This window comes from Pelodiscus sinensis, chromosome 2, assembly GCF_049634645.1.
Source record: "Pelodiscus sinensis isolate JC-2024 chromosome 2, ASM4963464v1, whole genome shotgun sequence".
In the NCBI taxonomy this organism is placed as follows: Eukaryota; Metazoa; Chordata; order Testudines; family Trionychidae; genus Pelodiscus; species Pelodiscus sinensis.
The window spans coordinates 206690232-206709737 of NC_134712.1; the positions used below are offsets into that span (position 1 = coordinate 206690232).

Consider the following 19506-nt stretch of genomic DNA (forward strand, 5'->3'; position numbering starts at 1 on the left):
GGTGCACTAGCTGCGCCCCCCCCCCCCAGCAGACCAGGGACACGGGGAGCAAAGCCGCAGCGGCAGCAGGGTGCCACGCCTCTGAGGCTTTGCTCTGGCAAAGCCTCAGAGGCGCGGCACCCCGCCGCTGCTGCGGCTTTGCTCCCGGTGCCCCTGGTCTGCTGGGGACCGTCTCCAGCAGACCAGGGGCACCCGGAGCAGCTTTTCTCACCCCGGAGGTCAAGGAGTCGGGACTGCTGCGCTCTGGGCGGTCCCGCTGCCTGTGAGCTCCAGGGCGAGAGAGCCCCGTTCGTAAGTGCGGATCCGACATAAGTCGGATCCGCGTAACTCGGGGACTGCCTGTACACATGATTTCCATAATTATGTATCTTATGTACAAGTGTACAAAAATTTAGTAAAATTGTTGTGCAAGTTTAGATAACTGAAAACACATGAATATGAAAATGTGTAATTTTTCTCAACACATTTACATGAGAGAAGGTTGTTAATTATATCCCACTATTTAAAGGTTAAGCCATGCTTGTTATGTTTTGTTTGGGCTTAAATCGTTATCTTATCACTTTGAATATGGACTCTAGGGCAAGGTAAGACATAAGGTTTCTTTCTGATAACCACATGTTTGTATTTGAGCTGGGAAAAACTTGGAATTTCCCTTCTATTGGAAACTTTCCGGTTTTGGAGGATATTTTGGTTTTGGAATGATAGATGGTAATTTTAATATTACAGAATGGAAATTCTAAACTCATTTAAAAAATTGAAATGTTTCATTTTGGAGTTTTTGAAACAAAACTTTGAAATTCTGGAGTCTTTTTAGAATTTGAAATTATTTTGGTTTGTACGTATCTTATTTTCATGTTCAAATATAACAAAGCACTCAAAATATTAAAACTGCTTTTAGATAAACAGCTGTTGTAGTAAACTTAAAATCAATTAATCTAAAATAAAAAAGCCTTTGTTAGACAGGTAGGGAGGGAGATGGGAAGCATGACAGCCCACCCGTTTGCTTTGTTTACCATGAAAAATTTCATGAAATCCACATATTCCCACAGAATGTTTTGATTTCAGTGAATCAGAGTTTTCCAGTGGAAAACATGTTCCATCAGAAAAATTATGAGCAGCTCTAGCCAATACTGAGAAATCAAAAAAGGCCAAATCATGTTTGAAATCAGTGAGACTACAATGGGTAAGTTAAATGGTATTTGGTCCTTGAACATAATTTTTAGGTGTCAGGGCCAGGATTACATAAAGCAGTGCAACCTCATTATGCAGAACTTCTGATATAATTTGGCTGTAAAGTCAGCTTAACTGTTCCAGGGAATGTGAACCTGTGGTGTCAAGATATGAAAAATGTCTCTCATCCTCATCCCTATCATCTGATGCTGAGTTAGCAGGGACAAACAGGTTTGACCAGTGGATGTGCTTGTGATATGCTGAGTTTTGGCTCTGTTTACAGCCTTGCAGGAGACCTAGTGATGCAAGACAGGGGAGACATGGCAGACAGGGGAGATTCCAGAAGACTGGAAAAGGGCAAATATTGTGCCCATCTATAAAAAGGGGAATAAGAACAACCCAGGAAACTACAGACCGGTCAGTTTAACGTCTGTCCCAGGGAAGATAATGGAGCAGGTAATTAAGGAAATCATATGCAAACACTTGGAAGGTAATAAAGTGATAGGGAATAGCCAGCATGGGTTTGTGAAGAACAAGTCATGCCAAACTAACCTGATAGCTTTCTTTGATAAGATAACGAGCCTTGTGGATAAGGGAGAAGCGGTGGATGTCATATACCTAGACTTTAGTAAGGCATTTGATACAGTCTCGCATGATATTCTTATTGATAAACTAGGCAAATATAACTTAGATAGGGCCACGATAAGGTGGGTGCATAATTGGCTGGATAACCGTAGTCAGAGAGTTGTTGTTAATGGTTCTAAATCCTGCTGGAAAGGGATAACAAGTGGAGTTCCTCAAGGGTCTGTTTTGGGACCCGTACTGTTCAATATCTTCATCAATGATGTAGATATTGGGATAGAGAGTACGCTTATTAAGTTTGCAGATGATACCAAACTGGGTGGGGTTGCAACTTCTTTGGAGGATAGGGACATAATTCAAAATGACCTTAGCAAGTTAGAGAAATGGTCAGAGGTAAACAGGATGAGGTTTAATAAAGAGAAATGCAAAGTGCTCCACTTAGGAAGGAACAATCAGTTCCATACATACAAGATGGGAAGCGACTGTCTAGGAAGGAGCATGGCGGAAAGGGATCTAGGGGTCATAGTGGACCACAAGTTGAATATGAGTCAACAGTGTGATGCTGTTGCAAAAAAAGCAAATATGATTCTAGGTTGTATCAACAGGTGTGTTGTAAGCAAAACTCGTGAAGTCATTCTGCCGCTCTACTCTGCACTAGTTAGGCCTCAGCTGGAGTACTGTGTCCAGTTCTGGGCGCCACATTTCAAGAAAGATGTGGAGAAATTGGAAAGGGTACAGAGAAGAGCGACAAGAATGATTAAAGGTTTAGAGAACATGACCTATGAAGCCAGGCTTCATGAACTGGGCTTGTTTAGTTTGGAAAAAAGAAGATTAAGGGGGGACATGATAGCGGTTTTCAAATATCTAAAAGGGTGTCACAAGGAGGAAGGAGAAAATTTGTTCCTCTTGGTTTCTGAGGACAGGACAAGGAGTAATGGGCTTAAAGTGCAGCAGGGGAGGTTTAGATTGGACATTAGGAAAAAATTCCTAACTGTCAGGGTGGTCAAATATTGGAATAAATTGCCAAGGGAGGTGGTGGAATCTCCCTCTCTGGAGATATTTAAGAACAGGTTAGATAGACATCTGTCAGGGATGGTGTAGACGGAGCTTGATCCTGCCTTGAGGGCGGGGGGCTGGACTCGATGACCTCTCGAGGTCCCTTCCAGTCCTATTATTCTATGATTATTCTATGATTCTAAGATTAAAGTAACCCTGAGGGTGCTCAAAGACAACACAGGATGACAGCCTTGCACAGACTGACCTTAGGATCAGAACATTGCAAACCATCTTTGTGCGTGTGCCCATGCACACTTGCTAAAGACTCTGCTTAGCCATATTGCAACACTTAGGCCTTCTGTATCTCCTCAATCACATACTGTTGTCAGATTTTAAGAAATTAAGTGCAATAATAACATTAAGTACAATTAAGTGGTGAACTCTCAGAATACTCCTGTACAAAGTTGGACTCCTGATACAAACTTGGCATCATGGTCCCACATTATAATAATAAATATATCTTAAGGCAAATCTGTTTCAGTTATTTACATTTGAGAGGTGAATGCATGGGTTTATCAGTGAATGCAGAATAACTGTTGAGTCTCTAGAATGGTTTGCTGACCTTCTGTCCTCCAAATTGTATTGCGAAATTTAATCACAGCTGCTGCCTTTGTAAATGTTATGAAATGAAGTCTAGCAAGAAGGCAACAAGCTTTATTAACTTCCTTTTGGTGTATGGTAGCACCAAAACAGAAGGGATTATTTTAATGTCATTAGAATTAATTATCATATATTTGGTAAAAATAAATTATGGTCTAATTCCCCAGTGAATTCAAAATTTTATTCAAATTGCAATGCAATGACTGATATTTTATAGAGAACAATCTCCAAGACTTTTTCCATTTGTGTAAATCCCCTCAGGACTGTGTGGAATAAAGAACCATTAGTTAAATTCCCTCCAGAGTTCTTGCTCTTTCCCAAAGCCAGTCATTTAATGGCATCAAAATCAGATAAAAAAACAGACTAGGTAACTGTCTGGAAACCATAATGATGTCAGGAAATGAAAAGGGATCAAAATTAAATATTTCACATCTTTATAATATTGAAATGTTGAAGGTATAAGAGAAATGTGTAATAAAAGCCTTTGTGTAACTGTTGGAACAGTGGATGAATGATTGCCCTTTTCCTTGATATATGGTGACCCTAAAAGTAATTGCAGTGATGATGCATCTATAAATTTTCATGCAAGTGTCAGTCAATTTCTGTCCTTTTGCCAATTGTGAACAGTTCCAAACAAGGAAAAAAAGCTTGGGAGAACTCAGTATTACCTTCTGTGGGAAATCTTTCTATATCTTTTACTTTGAACACCGAGGGAAAGGGCATGTTTTGGCACCACTGATGTGAATTGGGGCTCTTCACAGAATGCCGTAACTGCTGTCTAAAGTTATCAAAGGAATTTTAAAAAGCTAAAATCAAAAGAACAACCCAAACACCGTAGGACAAATTGGATGATCAGAATCTCACTCTGCTCTTATTCTGGCTGTTGTAGTAACAGTGGCTATGTCTAGACTGGCATGATTTTGAGCAAATACTTTTAACGGAAAAGTTTTTCCATTAAAAGTATTTGCGCAAGAGAGCGTCTACACTGGCATGTGCCTTTGCAAAAAAGATTTGCTTTTGTGCAAAAGCATCCGTGCCAGTGTAGATGCTCTCTTGTGCAAGAAAGCTCCGATGGCCATTTTAGCCACTGGGCTTTCTTGTGCAAGAAATTAACGTGGCAAGAATACTAGCTCAAGAGGGCTTATTCCTGAGCGGGAGCATCAGAGTATTTGCACAAGAACCACTGATTTTGTACATTACAAAATCAGTTTTCTTGCGCAAATACTCATGGCCAGTGTAAACAGGTGGTACGATTTTGCACAAAAGCAATCGCTTTTGCGCAAAATCATGCCAGTCTAGATGCAGCCAGTGTGTTTTGGCTGCACAACAACTTTTAACTTGTTGTTTTCCTCTGTTAAGTGTTTAACCTCTCATTGAAAATATCTTTATAGTCTCCTCAGCCTTCCACCACTGAAGATAAATTTGTTTATCTGTGCAAAGAGGAATTTTTAAGAACTGTGGTGTTATGGATAGTACTATTTCCCATTCTTAATACAATATTGTTTAGAGGCACTTTTGCTACTACAGCAGTGAGGGGCATATGGAAACTAAATTAGGCACCAGGCAACTAGAGACTGCAGTAGCACATGTAAATACACTCACCTAGTAACACAGAATTTACTGTCTGAAGCCCAAATCATGCAGTCAGATTTACTATTTTAGGATTTGAGCCCATGATCTTTCCTTGTTATGATGCACTTGTGATTTATAATTTGGGAAACCATGTAACTGCCATAGTACATGTAGGGTTTGTCTGATGAAACTGGGAGGTGCAGCAACATGTGTAGACCTACCCAAGCTAGCATTGATCAAGCTGACTTTGCCCCCCCCCCCCAAAATAGAGAAAAAGCAGAGTAGCTGCAGTGTCATGGACAGCAGCAGAGACAAGCTGCCTGCACAAATTCCCTGGGCCCAGGTTGGAGTTTTATTTGGGTGGCTAGCCCTTGCCCTCCACCTCTGCTGTAGAGCCTGTGCTAATGTTCTTAACAAGCTAGCTCAATCAGTTATCTATATGCAGTCTGCACATGCTGCAATGACACCTTTTGTTACAATGTGGACATACCTGTAAACCCTGGGATTATGGTGCTAAATGGAATTGTAAGCAGATTGGAAGAGACACAAATATAATGGGAAAAGAATTTTGGGCTAGTAGCATATGCAAGGTATTCAGTTACAAGGCTGAATTAAATATAAGGAATCAAGAGATTAATCCAATTTTGACTATCTTCTTGGATTTATTAAAAGCGAGGAGTCCTGTGGCACCTTATAGACTAACTGAAGTGTAGGAGCGTAAGCTTTCATGGGCAAAGACCCACTTCGTCAGATGCATGTAGTGGAAATTTCCAGAGGCAGGAATAAATATGCAGGCCAGGATCAGGCTGGAGATGACCAGGTGGATCCAATCAAGGAGGATGAGGCCCCCTTCTAGCAGCTGATCTGGAGGTGTGAATTCCAAGAGAGCAGAAGCTGCTTTTGTAGTTAGCAAGCCATTCCCAGTCTTTGTTTAATCCAGAGTTGATTGTGTCAAACTTGAAGATGAACTGTAGCTCAGCAGTTTCTCTTTGAAGTCTGGTCCTGAAGTTTTTTTGCTGCTGGATGGCTATTTTAGATCTGCAATTGTGTGTCCTACAGGTTTTTGTATGTTGCCATTCCTAATATCAGATTTGTGTCCATTGATTCTTTTACGTAGGGACTGTCCAGTTTGGCTGATGTATATAGCAGTGGGGCATTGTTGGCACATGATGGCATATATTACGTTGGTAGATGTGCAGGAGAATGTACCAGTGACAGTATGGCTGATCTGGTTAGGTCCTGTGATGGTGTTGCTGGTGTATATATGTGGGCAGAGTTGGCACCGAGGTTTGTTGCAAGGATTGGTTCCTGAGTTCGAGTTATTATGGTGCGTTGTGTAGTTGCTGGTGAGAATATGCTTCAGGTTGGTGGGTTGTCTATGGGCAAGGACCGGCCTACCTCCCAAGGCCTGTGAAAGGGAGGGATCATTGTCCATGATGGGTTGTAGATCACTAATGATGCGTTGGAGAGGTTTTAGCTGGGGACTGTAGGTGATGGCCAGTGGTGTTCTGTTGATTTCTTTCTTGGGCTTGTCCCGTAGCAGGAGGCTTCTGGGTACACGTCTGGCTCTGTCAATCTGTCTCCTCACTTCCTCGTGTGGGTATCGCAGTTTGCAGAATGCTTGTTGAAGATCTTGTAGGTGTAGGTTTCTGTCTGAGAGGTTGGAGCATATGCGGTTGTACCTCAGTGCTTGGCTGTAAACAATGGATCGTGTGGTGTGTCCGGGATGGAAATTGGAGGCATGCAGGTAAGTATCGCGGTCTGTAGACTGTGAATGGCTTGCTAACTACAAAATCAGCTTCTGCTCTCTTGGAATTCACACCTCCAGATCAGCTGCTAGAAGTGGGCCTCATCCTCCTTGATTGGATCCACCTTGTCATTTCCAGCCTGATCCTGGCCTGCATATTTATACCTGCCTCTGGAAATTTCCACTACATGCATCTGACGAAGTGGGTCTTTGCCCACGGAAGCTTATGCTCCTATACTTCAGTTAGTCTATAAGGTGCCACAGGACTCCTCATCGCTTTTGCAGATTCAGACTACCCCTCTGATACTTGGATTTATTAAATTCTTTTGTTTAACATTGGATGATTACAATTTTATTTTTTCTTTAACAAATAAATGTCACAGATTTGGTTTCTGAATACTTAAACTCTCTTTGTAGCAGTCCCAGATGTTCTGAAATCTCTCTAATTAAATATAATTTGGACCTAGAATAAGGAAAGAGGAAGAAGGAAAAGTGCTAGCCTCTCAAAAATGTGTATATATTCTGTATATATTTTATAATTGAAGTTGTAATTTCCTTTAAGGACTATTGGTTATGAGAATCTATGAATTATATAAACTATGCAGTATTCCATATAATAAGAACATTAATAGATGTAGTAACCTAGGAATATTCACATTTCATGATCACTTTCTCAAATGCATAAATGTGAGGAAATTCAGACTGACTTTAAATTAGAAACTGCTTTTGATTCAGTATGTGTAAGAATTGTGGAGCATTTTGTAGGTAAGAATGGATAACATGTGGGACTATTGGTAATACTTATATCATGAAAATAGCCCAGGATGTGCACATTGTTTTTTGGCCTGTGGCCACATCAGGTAAGGAAATTGTATGAAGGGCCAGGGTAGGGAAAGCTGGGGCAGGCTGTAGTTCCTGAAACAACCAGGCATGGCCCCAGTGCCTGCCCCCTGTCCAACTTGCCTGCCCCCTGACTGTGTTGTCTGGAGCACTGGAACTGGTGGCTCCAGAGCCACACTGAGTACCTGGAGTTGCAGCCGTGCTACCTGGAGCAAAAATCTGCAGCCGTGCTACCATCGCCCAAATCTGCAGCCGCGCCAGTTGGATCATTTGTGCTGGCAGTGTGCCGACCACAACATTCAGGAGGGGATGGACTGGCAGTGAGCTGCACCTGTCTACTGCATTGTCCTGGAGACCATGCTCCTCAATGGGAGCTCGGTGGACCAGATTGAAGAGTCTGACAGGCTGGATGTGACGCGGGCCATAGTTTGCACATTCCCTTCCTCCCCGCCCCCTCCCCCGCAACCGAACTAGACATTCTCAAAATAAGCTTTAAGAAAACAAGGGAAATATAAAGAAAACAGATATGTGAAAAATAAAACACTTATTTTTGGAAACAAATGTCCATCAACCACTGAAAGTCAAGGCTTATACAGGTAGATCCTCTCTAGTTCAGCACTGTCTGGTCCAGCAACATTCTTGGTCTGGCATGATTTTAGTTAGCCAGATGTCCATTTACCTTGGAGGTGGCCAAATTTTCCATGGTCCCATAAAGTTTGTTTATAGCCACCAGTCCTGGATCTCAGTGTTCTATGCTGCTATTTAGCTCTAATTTACCCCTAACGGTCTTCTGAGAGCCCTGTAAGCAGTAGAAGTGTTGGTAATGCTGCTAGCCATTTTTTATCTCCTATGGTTCATCAAAATCTCTGGTTCTGCACTGGCTCATGAGGTCGTGGGACTAGAGAGGTTCAACCTGTGTATGTCAAGCTTATGGTATTACAATATAAACAGTTCCTGAATACTGCTGGTTCTAAACAAAATCAATTGCCAATACATTTGTGTGGTCTACTGCTTTAATTATAGGTTTACAAATAAGGATTTTCTGAGGTCTAGTCCTAGTGTTGATGCTGACTCTTTGCTATAGGCAAATCACTGTGGATAGCATTTAACTATCTCCCAGGACTGGTGTGAATAATAATTAAATAACATTTGTAAAGCATTTGGAAGATGAATTTTTTTGTATATGTGGCTAACTATCAGCAGTAGCTGGAAAATTAAAATCCATTTCTATTAACTGTTTTGAAATGTTTGTTAATGCCAAATCTGAATTAAAAACAAAAATTCATTTTTTGTGTGGAAAGGGATAAAAATATTTCAATTCAGGGGAACCAAAACAGGTTTGTTCGTTTTTTTTTTCTTGCTGTATACCTTTCCAGTGGGTGGGCAGAGAGACCATCTATCTTACTGACTGGTCAGCATCCTAGCTGCCCAGGAACTTGCTGCACAGGAGCTGGCTGTCCAGGGAGATTTCTAAAATATTTTAATGTATTTAGTGTTTTTATTATTCACAAAAGAAGGGTTTGCAGCAAATTCACTAATATGAAAGAGTTTAAACATTTTAAAAGGTTTCTGACTGTATATCAGGGTCTTCCCATATAATCTAGGAAAATGGGATTGTTTGCTATCTATAGCTTGATTGGAAGTGTATGAAGACTCAAAGGATAGGACAGAGAGAAAGCTGGAATCTGCCACCTTTACTCGCTCTTAGTACCACCTCACTCCATGAGAGAAGAACCTCAGCCCCTTCTGACTTAGAAGAGTTTTGAGGTTTGTTTCCTCAATTTATTTTCTGGGTTTTCTTCTTTTAGGAACTCTGCAGTGATTATATCAGTCAAAGAATCCTCTGTTTAGGTCCCTCTGTGGAAAGTTGGCTTCTCTTAGTGATCGTCCATCTGTTAAAATAATAAATTGAGTCATATTTAAAGCAGTTTTGTTTGCCTGCTCATGTCATTCTGATTTCAAGATGATTGTAGATTCTTTGTATCTAAATGATAATACTATAGTAAGTCACACTTCATTGCGTCTGAAGCACCTGTTTGGACTAAGTGCTCTGTTAGAAAAGCCACTGGTCATTAGTTGTGTTTGGAACTAGCTCTTTTCCTTTACTTGAATTGACTCTCTCCATTTGTTCTTTTCATAAATCAAGAATATTGTTTTTTTTAAGTGGCCCAAATCTTCTTTACATTTTAACTGTACAGCTCCAGTGAAATGAATATTGCAAGTAATGGAAAAACAGTTTTGGCTTACTGGCTTATGCAAAAAAAATCCTCCAGTTTCAAATATTACTGTCCTTTGACTCCTGAAAACAGTGTTTGTCAGAAAGCTGAAAGTTGAAGCTGTGCAAAGGGTCGTAGGAAATGTCAAATCCTTGGCCTTTGATGTTTTGTGTTTTTGCGAAAATTAATTCATCCATTTAGCTTTATTTGTAAATGTCAAGAATAGTCAATCATCCCTCTAGCTGAGCCTATTAGGATTGCTGTAGTTTAGGGCTTGTCAGCATTTTATTCTAAACTCCATTCTTCAGGTTTATAAAAACTTGCTTCAAGCTGAAACTTGGCATGTGAAATATGAACTACAAAGCAATTTTAAAATTAAATGTGGCTTAATTTAATTTGTAATGTTAAAGTGTTAACAGCAAGCAAAATAGAGATTTGTCATCTCTGACCCCCCCCATCCCTACCTACCTTCTGTTTTCCAGTTTGCGGGGCTGGAGTCTGTGATCAGGCCCCAGCTGCTTCCGGTGCTCCAGACCACGTGCTGGGCCATGTGGTGCAACTCTGGGCTGAGTGCTTTTAAAGTCCTGGGCCATGAGGTCATGCCATGCCTGGGCGTGTCCCCACTTACCTGTTGCGCTGCGTTTCAGCATGCCGCGCATGCACTTCCTTCAGCCCCACTGGGCTTTGTACATGGCCGGCACGCAGCGCCGGGGAATTTAAAGTGCTGGGCTGCGGTGCCCAGTCACAATCCCCCTTTTCCTCCAACAGCTGCCAGCCGGCCCTTCAGAGGATGGCCCACTGGGAAATTCCCGGTGTCCCACACAGCCAGTCCGCCCCTGGTCTCTGGTCTGGCAATATCTGTTGTTTGGCAAGACCATGGTTGCTCCTGAACCAGAGAGCTGGGAGCTTAAGGGCAGGAGGAACAGCTGGGGCCAGGGCGATAGGGTCAGCAGCCCAGCTACGGGCAGCGCAAGATCAGAGCTGGGGCCCTACAGCAGCCTCTAGCAGCCCATGGCAGTGAGACCAGTCTAGAGTCCCCCAGTGGTGTTACCCTGGGACTCAGTAACGATTAATTAAGAGATCTAATTAGGCACGCCCTGACACTTGGAAATATTAATTGTCCTAAGTCCCAGAAGAAGGGATCACCCGAGGCCGTATCGATCACTGGTTATGGGTTTTAAAACTAATGAGTCAGAGACAAGATATGGGGCCAAACCATATATTGTAAAGAATCTGAAGAGATCAACATGTGAAATATCAGTTTGCCCACTCTATCCCAGAAGAAAAGATGACAGAATATCCCTAATACACAAGGTTTACATTACATCCACGTGATTGAACACAAGTTTTGGAGCTCACAACCTGAATGCTCTGGCTAATAGGAAGCCTCGGCAGAGGAACAGTGAGGCAATCCCGTGATGATACTCTAGATCCTATCCTCCGGCCTGGCAGGTGCAGATATCTGGACTTGTTAGCGAAGGGCCTTCCGCTCTCCACGTATTAATCCAATAGGGAATCAAGTAAACCTTCAGTAGCCAATCCTGTGCTGGGCTATCATTTACATGGGACTTCTCCACAGGAAACTAATCCCAGTGGAAGGACAACCACTATCTACACCCACATGGTCACACTATTCAATCACTCTTCCTTACGTTTAATGACAAATAGGAAAACATACTACTAGTGTACCTACACAATGACACAAGCTGAACCCAAAAGACCGAACCCAAAAGAATCACTGCTAGGGTATTTATAGACAAAAAGGCGGGAAGATGTTAGTAGGGCTGAGTGCAACACCATCTGAGCAGTGTGCAGGGTTGGGGCACTGCAGTAGCCCCTGGGAGTGTGAGGCTGGAATCTAGCCCTATAGCAGTGTGAGGCCAGAGCACCGCAGCAGCCCCCTGGAGTGTGGGGCCAAGGCCGGAGCCTCTGCTGCCCAGGAAGCTGGCAGAAGCTGTGCAAGCAGCCCAGCCAGGTTGAGGGTGGGGGAGAACTAGGAAGGATGCCAGCAGTAGGCAATGGGCTTGGGTGCCAGTGGCAGGAGATCTCCTGTAGTCTGGCAAATTCTCTTGGTCAGGTCCGGATGGTGCTGGACCAGGGATGTCCAACCTATAGTATTCATATTGCTGACCTAGTACTTGTACGCATATGTTGAGTGTCACTGATCTCATGACACCATTTGATAGCCTTATCATGCCTTTCCATAGCCTTGCTTAGGCATCATGCTGGACTGCCAGAATGCTGGTTGTCTCTACACTGCATAGTAAATCCAGTTTCATGGGACCCATTCCTTCAAGCTACGTCTAAACTACACCCCTCTGTTGGCAGAAGGGTGTAAATTAGACCTATCAAAAGTGTGAATGAAGCTGGGATTTAAATATCCTGTGCTTCATTTGCATAATGGTGGCTGCTGCCGCTTTTTTTTTTTTTTTTTTTTTTTTTTTTTTTTTGAAATGGGGCTTTTCAGAAAAAAACCCTGGTAGTTTAGATGGGGCATTTTCAACAGAAATGCCCCGTTTCGAAAGTTCCTGTACTCCTCATTTTTTTGCAGTCTATCTCCTCATCCAGATCATTAATAAAGATGTTGAACAAAGCTGACTCCCAGAACTGACACCAGCGGCACTCTGCTTGACAGAGACCACCAATCAGACATCAAACCATTGATCACTACCCATTGAGCCCAACAATCTAGCCAGCTTTCTGTCCACCTTACAGTCCATTTATCCAAACCATTAACTTGCTGGCAAGAATACAATGGGAAACTGTATCAAAAGCTTTGATAAAGTCAAGATACATCACGTCCACCACCTTCCCCATATCCACAGAGCCAATTATACCTTATCATAGAAGGCAACCAGCTTGGTTAGGCATGACTTTCCCTTAGTGAATCCATGTTGACTATTCCTGATCACTTTCCTCTCTCCCAAGGGTTTCAAAATGGATTCCTTCAGAATCCCCTCCATGATTTTTTGGGGAACTGAGATGAGGCTGACTGGCCTGTAGTTCCTGGATTGTCCTCCTTTCCTTTTTTTTTTTTTTTTTTTTTTTTTTAAAAGATGGACACTACTTTTGCCTCTTTCTAGTCATCAGAACCTCCCCTGATCACCATTAGTTTTCAAAGATAATGGCCAATGATTAGCCAACTCCTTCAGCACCCTTGGATGCATTAGATCTTGCCCCATGGATTTGTGTATATCCAACTTTTTAAGTATTTCTTAGCCTGTGCCATGTTTTTGGATTTTAATAGAAAACTGCAGGTCATTGTTGCACCCACTGTTGTGTGTTTGCCCCAAATCCTATGCAAAGTGGGTCAAGTGAGGTGTCTAATAAAAGCTTATGCTATGTTGATTCTATGTATGCTACTCATATACTTATGATTTATATATGTAAAGTTATGATTTTGGGCTCTGTACTTAGGCTTTAAATATTATTTGTCTGGGAGACAGCATTAGGTGTCGGCCACCTATTGTGAGGAGTGGTTATTCAGTGAAGAGCTATGCTAAATAGTGATGCTGCATGGACTCAAGTGTTGCCAATAAACACCAGAGGAATGCAACTGGGATCCTGTATACCAACAAGTGCACCATGGCTGCTTGCCATGAGGACATGGACAGTCACTTGATCATGTGATCAGCTCTAGTTTAGGAGGTACCATCACTTAGAACAGTAGATTTCCGTCTGCATGGGCAAGATTATAAAAGGAAACTGGGGATGCCTCCATCTTTGTTTTCAGAAGCATCCTCACTAAGGACAGATGGCTGGGAAGGATTTGTTGACCCGTCCTAACTTAGGATGTGCTCCAGAGACTTTTAAGCTAGTAGTTTGTTACATCTCTGCTAAGAGCCTACATGAAGAACTTGGTGATTGATATATGTAATGTGTTTTCTTTAACAGTCTTACTTTCAAACTTGTCTTTCTTTTTATTAATAAACCTTTAGATTTTAGATTCTAAAGGACTGGCACAGCATGCTCTTTGGCGTAAGATCTGAGGTATAAATTGACCTGGGACTGTGGCTGGTCCTTTGGGACTGGAAGAACCTGTTCAGAGTTGGTAAGATTGGTATGCATAAGCTCTCATCAGTGTAGGGTGGGTGCTGGTTGTGGCACAGCTAAAGCTGGAGTGTCTTACTCTAAGGGGATTTGCTTGTGCAACTTCTTGCTGACACGATTCACTGGTTTGGTGCCTTATACAGGAGAACCCCAGTCTTGGGCTGCAAGTAGTCCTGATTTGACCCTCTCAGCAGTACCCCAGACCAATCTATTATATTTCAACCTGTTATTTCGCTACTGAGAGCTGCCCACCTCTTTCTCATACTGCATTGCCTAGTGCAGTAGTCTGGGAGCTGACCTTGACTGAAGACAAAGGCAAAAAAAGCATTGAGTACTTCTGCTTTTCCCACATCATGTGTCACTAGGTTACCTCTCACATCCAGTAAGGGTCCCACACCTTCCCTGACCATCCTCTTATTGCTAACTTGTCTGTAGACACCTTTCTTGCTACCTTCACATCCCATGCTAGCTGCAATTCCATTGCACTTTGTCCATCCTGGTTATACCCATACATGCTCATCAGTATATTCAGAGTATTCCCCAGTCATCTCTCCCAAGTTGACATGACTGAGGATGAGTTAGGATGATTTAGTTAGGGTTGGTCCTGAGGTCTCTTCTGGCCATAGGATTCTATGATTCTAAGTTTCCATTTCTTGTAAGCTTTCTTTTTGTGTTGAAGCTCACCAAGCATTTCACTGATAAGCCAAGCTGGTCTTACTGCACATCAGGATGGTTTGTTCCTGTGTGAGATGGGGTGTGCCTACCCTGCACTGAATCAGGTGGGGTTAAAACTTGTGCAAAAACTTGTGGAGCATCTACACTGCACGTAAGTTCTTGTGCAAGTAACTTTACAGTAAAGTGTCAGAAAAGAGGGCTTCTTGCACAAGATTTATTCCTCTCCCCACAAGGAATAAGCCTTCTTGCACAAGAGCTCTTGTGTAAGAAGTCAGTGTGGACAGGCAACAGGGGTTTCTTGCGCAAGAAACCCCTATGACAAAAATGGCTGTCAGAGCTTTCTTGCGCAATGGAGCATCCATGCTGCCATGGATGCTCTTCCACAAAAGCACATCTCTTGAGCAAAAGCACATGGCAGTGTGGACACACTCTTGTGCAAGTACTTTTGCACAAAAATTCTTGCACAAAACTGTTCTTGCAAAAGAAGCCTGCAATGTAGATGTAGCCACTGTGGGTGGAGGAAGTCCCACTCCTCCATCCAGACTGGGCATGCTCCAAATGCTAGGACAGCACAAAAGGCAGTAGTGCAGCTCAGTCTGGGCTGGACACTAAAGGAGAAGGACCTTCACTAGGACCATCAGAACCACCCCCCTCAGAGACCCGGGTGACAGGAACCAGAAACCCAGGAGACTGCAGTGAGCTACCGTAGCCCGAGGTGCCTCAGGGAGAGCCAGATGCAGGGGAACCAGAGAACTCAGGAACCACATGGGACACAGCCCTTCCAATGTCAGTAGGAAGTGACCCAGGGAGGGTGTTGGAGAGGTATCTCCCAGGTGAGAGATACCACTCCCATCGGTTCCCTAAGGGAGGCAGTTTGCTTTTCTGAAATTCAGGATCTGTATTTTGCTGCTCTCCTTTCTCACTTTAATTTTCATTTTATTTTCCAAACACATTCATGGCTTTTTTTTCATAGTTATGTTTTTTGGCTCCCATGATCCTGTGTGACTTACTGATATGAATAGAGATTGCAAAATTGACAAATTGCTGATTCAAAGGGATATATGTGGGAATACTCCTGTGTTCACACATACTCCTTTTGAAGTCAAATCCCTTTTCTGGACCAGTGTCTGTTTTAGCAATAGCCTGTAAATTTAGGTCAGGGGTTTTTATTTGAATAACTGCATGCCTTGAATTAATATATTCTGTATTTTTTCAATGGCAGATATTGAACCTCTACAACCGTTTTCCCCAAATGTTTTACTGGTGCCTCCCCTTACTCTTATCTGTGACACTTCACTCTGGAGTCAGGATCCAGAGAGGGGCCATACCTTTAGGAGAGGAGGACGTGGATGGGGAAAGGGAGCCAAGCCTGGTGGGGCAGGGAGATGGGGGGTAGGAACAGAGCTGAAGCTGGGAGCTGAGGCTGGTGGTCAGTTCCCTGACTGTGGGATTAGCAACCCCAACTGGAAGTGGAGCCCATGGAGCAGGGCTGGCAGTCAGGGTTGGCTGGTGCTTCTGCCTTGTCCCTGTGGGGGCTGGGCCAGGTCCCAGCCATGCTCCTGCCAATGTTGTTTTGTGCCCTCTTTGGGGGGTATGCGCCACATATTGGGAACTTCTGCTCTACAGTTAGTAAAAGCAAAATGTTACATTTTGAAACAGCCTACATTATAATAGTCTAAAGGGAAAATCAGAGTTCAGACTCTTCATTTAAACTAGAGATGGGGAGCCTCCGGTGCACTGACCAGATACAGTTTGCCATAGTTAACTCCAGGCGAGCTGCCAGGCACTTTGCTTACCTGAGCATCTGCAGGCACAGCCACGCTCAGCTCCCAGTGACCATGGTTCACCATTATTGGCCAATGGTATCTGTGGGAAATGAAATGGGCCAGGCTGCCACTTCCTGCAGGTCTCATTGGCCGGGAATGGCAAACTGCAGCTATAGGGAGCTATGAGTGGTCATGCCTGTGGACTCTCAGGTAAACCAGGTGTCTGGTGGCCCTCCAAGGGTTAACCCTGGCAAACTGAATCTAGCTTGTGGTCTTGGAGGTTCCTCACCCTGATCTAAACTCATAACATAATGGTACACCTAATTCATATCACAAGTTAGCAGAGTCAAGTGAGCTACAACGTGATGGGGATTTCTCGGTTTGAAAAGCATACCCTCTTATGATGAGTCTCATGTCTTCAGCTAAGAACTGCTCCAGTGATCTACTAATGCACACGCTGACACTGTGTACAAATAATATCATGAGTCCCCTTCATCTTAAATTTAACTTGTTTTGAAATCCTGTACAGTAATTTTGGAAGGATGGTTTTTATGCAATATGTTCTTCCACACTGCGGAATAGTTCACAATGGATGGGTAAATCGCAAAAAGGCTCTAAGCTCTTGTATATACCATTTTATTAGTGAAGTCTTTCTATGATTTGACCTACAGGCAAAACGTTTAAAGTAGGTGTAACAGTATTGTAACTGCTAATGATAGCAATTTTTTTCATATCACGCAGCAAGAAAAATCAGAAATGTATTGGAAAATCATTAAGGACATTTGAGTGATTTTTAACTTCCAGAAAAGGTACCAAATGAGATTTGAACCATTTTGAAGTTAGTTTAGACGCTTAGGTGAGGGAAGATTATGGAAGTGTTTGTAAAAAAATAAATAAATAAAGGTGTTGAGGTAGACTTTAGTGCCCTGTATTTTCCCCATGGCATTGGTAAGTGTCAAGAATCAAGGCAAATAATGGTTCCTTCTCAAGAAAAAGAAGAGCACAGAGGAGGCATGGCAAGGAGAGCCATGCCATGCTGCTTTGTCCAGTGTAAGATTGGGGTGTACAGCAGAGTGTGAGAGATTGTAACTCTAATTTAACCTAAAACTTAGCCTTATTTATGCCAGTAAATAGCTTCTTTCCCCACTATATTAATCTGCTCTACCTTGAGCTGAAACATTTCTTTCTGCTTTTTGCATTTCCACTCCTTTACTTTCAAAAGAAGAGGCTAAGATGGGTTGAAAGTTAAGTTGAGAATAGACACGGCCGAGGAAGTATCTCTGAAGCAGAGAGTGGGGTACCCAAAGAGGCAGCAATGGCTTCCTGATTCCAAAGTTGACCCATTGCAGGATTAGAGCAGAGTGAGGTCTCCTATAATCTGCACCAGTGGGTGTATGTTTCTTACTGAAGATAGCTGTCTACCAACCCTGGATGCCTCCCTGCTGCCTGGGCACTATGAGCAAGATACATCTACAGTGGGCTCACTCCCAACATCAGAATCTTCAGCCGGGGAGATGGGGCTTGATTCCATCAGTATGTCTCAGATGGGGTGGAGTGGAGCAGAATGTTATCACGTGTATGCGACATATAGCTATATTTTCCCCCCTCTTCGTTTTGGCTGCTATTCCTAGCTAGGAATAACTTGGTGGCTTCACAACTGTTTCGTATAAGTGCAGTATCAGGTTACCATTGCACTATTCCCTTCATTCCTTTTTACTGAAACTGTGTAATATGTACTTGGTTAAGTTTGTAGCAGTTTGCTATATGGATTGTATATCCCCATCTGCAGGTGAGACTTAATATTTAGCAGCAGGAAATGCTTTGTGCTAATTCATTTGAGGGTAGTTAAGGAAGGAGGAGAGATAATAGATCTCTTTGCCTTTTTATATTTTGATTCAGATAAATTGCAACAGACTTTTGCTTGTTTAGTCCATCTTGAAAAATATGGGATTGGACTAGGACAATATTCAGACAAATGTCAATTTAAATTAGAACTTTCAGGCTAATGCAAGTAATGGGATCAGATGGCATGAGGAGGGGGGGAAGATTCAGAACAGATGTCTGGCAGCAATTTTTCACACAAGCAATCAAAAATGTGTGGAATGGCCTCCCAGGTATTATTATGCTATGCAAGCTTAAATACTAAGTCATTCAGGAAAATTACATGGTTTCCTGAGGCATACAGGGCAAAATGAGCTTGGAAATAGGGTCAACGAATTTAGCTTATGCACATATGATAGAAATGTTGATTCAAAAGGTTAAATTCATTATTGGGTTGTGCGTGATTTACATTGAGAATCACCAGGCTTTACCAATAGGCCACATACTTTCAGAAGTTCCTTCTGATCATTCACTAAAACAAAGGGTATCTTATTAAAATTGTGCTTTGTCTATTTATGTATAGGTTGATGCTGACATTGTTACCTTGTGGTTGGCTGACTCCTTACTCCTGTACTTGTGTCCCAACATGCAGTGGAATAGTGGCAACTGTATCACAGCTGCTCAGTACTGGAGAATGGAATCTTCCTATGATAAAAAGGTATGTTAGCTCTTTTTTTAAAAAAATGGAACAGATTTATATGGAATGTTAGTTTTATATCTTTCAGTTGATGTCCTGAAAATTTGAAATATGTTTGAGGTGTAGCAGCAAGAACCTGTACATAGGGTTGCCAACTTTCCCGATCAGATGGATCAGAGGATAAATAGCTAATTTTCTATTGTGCATTTGTGTTGTCTTAAGCCAAAAATTGATCACATAACTCTGCAATTCATCACTTATATTTGCTTGCATCACTTGCTCGTTAACCATCTTCCAGAGACTTACTCTAACATTAGAAATCCTCAACTGCTTCAAACAGCTTCCTATATAATTAAAAAACCCAAAATGCCAGCTAAATGTTTTCCTCATCTTCCCCCTATTGTATGGAATTTTTACTCCTAATTGCCCACACCCAATGTCAGTGGGACAAGATTCATTGCTGGCCCATGGTAGTTTTTTATATTTAAAAATATCATGACTTTTAAAATCCATTATATGATGACTCTGCAGACCTAGAAATGTGAGCTTGGGGCATGGGATTTTTAATAGAACCCAACTTCTGCACAGTATAACAGATCTTAAAGTCTATGATATTTTTATGTGGATTAAAGTCATTACTGTATTAGGTTTGTTCTGCATTTGTCAGTTTGCATTTTTTTTTCTGTCCTACTGAGCCTGGTAAAGTTGCTCTCC

At 42.4% G+C, this 19506-nt stretch overlaps 1 protein-coding gene across 1 annotated transcript in view; it reads left to right on the forward strand.

Moving 5' to 3' along the window:
• Window positions 1-19506, forward strand: part of THSD7A (thrombospondin type 1 domain containing 7A) — a 538075-nt gene that overhangs the window by 65576 nt on the left and 452993 nt on the right. Inside the window, exon 3 of the mRNA XM_025180361.2 lies at window positions 18679-18813. The gene's annotated coding sequence lies outside the window, so the exon portion shown is untranslated. The remainder of the gene's footprint in view (window positions 1-18678; window positions 18814-19506) is intronic.